Source organism: Zerene cesonia, chromosome 16, assembly GCF_012273895.1.
Source record: "Zerene cesonia ecotype Mississippi chromosome 16, Zerene_cesonia_1.1, whole genome shotgun sequence".
NCBI lineage: Eukaryota > Metazoa > Arthropoda > Insecta > Lepidoptera > Pieridae > Zerene > Zerene cesonia.
Window position 1 is genome coordinate 7,420,943 of NC_052117.1, and position 4,771 is coordinate 7,425,713.

Below are 4,771 nucleotides of genomic sequence, written 5' to 3' on the forward strand. Positions count from 1 at the left end.
CAAAGTAAATTATATCAAAAATTCAAGTTTTAATCTCAAATTCGCATTTACCCTACCCATTTTCTTGGACTATTAATAGCTGCGAATTGACGTCCAAATAACATATTTATTAGGTATTTAAATTTACTTTAAATACACGTATGAACATTATCTGATACTTCACATATTGTACTTTAGACAATAAATAAGGCCTGCTAAGCTGCTCTTTTACTCTTATAGATTAATAAAATACGAGAAAAATTGGCGTCACAAGGATATAAACCACAAAGGCTGGAGAATATAAGTCAAAATCGCCTGTCTCAAACGAAGTTGATGCTATTTGCTTGAGCAAACAAACCGCGTCTTTGTCACTGCGAACACTACTTTTCAGAAAGTTCCAGCTTTTATTTTTTTGTTGCTGTTATTGCATCTTTTATTCTAGCACTTCATTCAATTTGAGAACGTATAAAGAAGTTAAATATTGTAACCTTTGTATGAAATGAGGAACTCCAATGGTTTAATTTAGATGTAAGAGCTATACAGTATGATTTCCAGTGTAAATTAAGACTTTTGGAATATATAATAAATGGACATTCGTATATTTACGTCCATTTATGAATAGATGTATAGCTCTATACATTTATTTATAATTGGATATAAATAACCAGACGAAGAAACTAATTATTTTGGGCATTATCTTATCATTTTTTATAATACACGTACATTTTTGGATTAATTTTAGCCGCTAATGTAAATTTCAATTAAATTTATCGCACAGTTACATAAAATTTAAATAGCCCCCCATTATGTAACTGTTATTCGAGTTTTAATTAAATATCACCAAGAGAAATTGCCGCTACTGGATTCGGGTCACGTTTAAAATATTCTACGGCTCCCTCGAGACAAACTACGACAGATGACATATCAAATAATATTATACCAGAGCGGTTAAAACTTTGCAAAATATCCTAAAGACGCGTCCCGGTTACTAGCGAACTGTCCTAACTTTAAGTTTACACCACCTGGGATGCTTAGGGTTGTCAAGTGGGCATTTTATGAGCGTTTCCTTGTACTGTTCGTAGATATTTAGGATATGAGTAGAACTGAGAGTATCTACGTTAATAAATGACTGATTTTTAAGTACGGCAGGGATGCTGATGTTTTACAAATTAGCCTGTAATTTCTGAATGTTGTTTTTGTACCGTTGTTAACTTAACTGTTAACGTACTGAAAGACCTTCCAAATTATTCTACGTATATTAATATGGTGTTACTATATCTCCGGGCTACGTAAGCACCCTAATAAACAGGACTGAAAAATCTAATCTACCTCGATTATTTCATCACAAACTCGTAATTTGTAGTTGAAGTAATTCGCGGTACAATTGGCATATTACAGGTTATTGTAAGCAACCAAATACGCAATGTACACTCAAATATTTCGATGTATTCCGTATAAATCTCGCGATATTGCCACGTACATATAATCGAGTTTAGCGTGGCGTGTGATTGACGCGTGTCATTACTGTGTATACAGGCCGAATTGTTTGCTGAACAACAATGTCCTAAGTTTTAGGTAAATAGATTAAACGTGTGTTTTAATAGTGTAACAGCTTTGTTAATAGCCGGTTAATTGGTGACATTATGGTGGAGGTGCGAGGAACATTCTTCTTCTTACAAGAAAACAATGTTATGCAATACTAGCTGTTTGCCTCGGTTTTGCACTTGGTACATGTGGCCTATAGCCCTATGTACATATCCAAAGTTAAAATAATTTTTGAAATCGGTCGAGTAGTTCATAAGATTAGCGCGCTCCAACAATCAGACAAAAAAAACTCAGCTTTATATTATTACAAGTATAGATGTAAGCACCGTTTTATTTTTTCCTTTTTTTCTTTGTGCCAAGTAACTTTAAACTTTAGTAAAAAGAAAATTTTCTTAATTAGTCTATCTCAAATTATATTTATATTGTGGATGATAAAAATATAGTGAATATGAGATGATATGAATATCAATGATTCGATTACCTTCCAAATTTAAAGAGGAGTTTAAGATAAGCTTTTGAACCTACAAGTCTTACATAAGATCCTGAAGTAAAGGAACGCTTTAATTATTCGTAGAGTACAACCCTTATATAAATACGGAATTCTTATATAAGTATAAGAGTTTAACTTTACTTTAATAAAGTAACATCAACAAAACCTTCGATGCAATTCTGAACATTCCTTTAAGTACGCAACATTAAGTCTTACTAAAGTAAAATAAGCTTTAATGTTGCGTAAAATACATGGATAAATTCAGGGTTGTGTTAATATAACTATAAGGTTCATAATACAAGGTTCATTATACGTTTTAATATGGATAACATATTTAAATAAACCAAAAACATGTTGTTGACAACCCTAGGGCATCACAAAGCGGTACCTACCAGGAAGATAGCGAACGACTTATTAAGGCTGCAAAAGGTTGAGTAAGTCTACGTTGAATTTGTTCACATCTGTTTGTTTGTTTTATTGCTGCGTGAATTATGAGTCGTCTTTGTATTTTACCAGGTTTTGTTGCGAATTCACTCGAGCGGACATATCGGGCTATAAAGACAATATAAATTTCCATTCCACATTGAACGAGTAAGTGATAATATTTTGTAATGTTACGAAAATAACTAATTTCGAGTATTCCAGCGGATGTTTCCAAACGATGGAGGTGTTCATTTCGACTGTATTTTTGTTTTGTTTTGTTACTCGATAACTCTGTGGGTCTTCAACCAATTGGTGCGATCCTTTTGGTGTTTTAAAAGAATTTTTTGTCATATAGCCCTTTTTTGTTGAAAATAATTACTGCTAATGAATTGATTTGTTTTGTCATAGCGGGAACCTGAACACCTGGTAAGCGATCACCACCGCCCAAACAAAAAAGTCAGTGATTCTTCGAATGCGCTGTACGAGATTAAGGGGGTAAGGGATAAGGAAAGGAATGACGAACGAAGGGTGAGGAAAAAGCAACGGGCCTCTATCTCTTCCACTCGCCTTACGAATCACAGTAGGATGGTACAATTTCATGACGAAACGTGCTCGACTCCCACATTAAAATGAACAGCTTTAATTTAGATATCATTAATTGGATTAGCGCTCCGTTTTAAATCAAAACTGTAGACGTTTCAAAGGTATAATAAAACTGTAAAAGAAATCGGTTTAAAAATAACTCCACAAGAGTAACTACTGAATGGATCTAAAATATCTAATTGAAAACAGTATTTTCCTTTAGAAATGTCTTTTGAGAATTATATAAATGTTGATTAACTGATATTAATTTTAATACTTTCAAAATCTAAGTTTTTTTGGGTCTTGTCAAACAATTTGTAAAAAGAAGAAAAATCTGGAAAATATTTGATTTTCTGAATATACAATTTGTTAAATCAAAGAAAATACCTACTATGATTGCCGTCGGATATCTTTCAGATTGGTGAAATTAGGAAAGCTTTACACCAAAAAGTCAAGTTGGGGAGTCAAAGTGTTTTTATTGTTGTACAATGCCAGTCGGAGCTGGGATTGTATTCAATTGAAAGCTTTGAAAAACTGATTCAAAAGGCTAAAAATAAAAAGATATTTAGAGACCTTTTTCATGTATTGGACGCATTTACGGTCTGTGAGTGTACAATCGAATTTATTCATGGTTCATTTCGCAATTAGACGGGAGTTGTACGTATTTAATAATTGCTTAGATTTTCAGTTAAACCTTCCAGTTTAAAATTATTTAAAGTATATTGCTAATTTAGTGTTACTACGTTTGCGGTTATTTCAAAGATTAGAATATAAAACCACATATTTAATTTAACGTTTTAATTTTATTCATAGTTAATTAAAAAACACACCTTCAGTTGATTCAATTATACTCACATACATTAATAATAATTCATTCTGCCTAAGTTCGTTCGTTCGTTCGTTCGATTCTATTTTTATACAGGATTTATTCGTTAAGAGAGATTCGAGAGAAAATCTCGAACTAATTATAATGCTAAAAATAACATGTACAAGTTATCATCCTTAGCCTATTTCTCCACTGAGAAATATAGACTTTATTTAAGAGTTTTGGCATAATTAAACAGTGTTTAAACTCGATTTGTCATCTGTTAACTTTTTGGTTCTTGGACATGTCAGATTCCTTATGATGCTTTCCTTAACGGATTACAAGAGTGGTGAAGAGAAGAACATATTATATATAAAACAAAAACCGGTCAAATGCAAGTTGGACTCGTGTACTGAGGCATCTGTATAAAACGATTAAACCTTTTTATTTATGTTACCTATAAGTTGATTTTGTACAGCTAAATGAAAGATGTTGAATATATGAGAAATAGGTATTGATGGAGAAATGGACAATGAAATGATCTTATAAGGGTTAGGTAGGTTTTTCCCTTGGGGGCACGTAACCCTAAAAATTCTTTGGTCCTCACGATTAATTACTTAGCTTCGTAAGAAGTAACTTACATTAATAAATGATTTTACGACATTGCTTACAGCTGAACTCCTTCAAATTTGCTACGTAAAGCTTTTGAAGCAAAGCTTGGAACGCAAAATAGGGGATTACTCATCATATTTTGTAAAGTAGAGAAATTGAAACTCTTTTATATGATCCGACAATGATGCATTTTCATGTGGGTGTGAAGTACACGGCACGTCACACACGCGGCACGAATTGCGCCAAAGCACCGGAGAGGTAATACACCCATGAAAAGCGCTGTCATAGTAACTTTTGGATGCTACTATGCTTTTTACAGCGACTGGAAGAGTCAG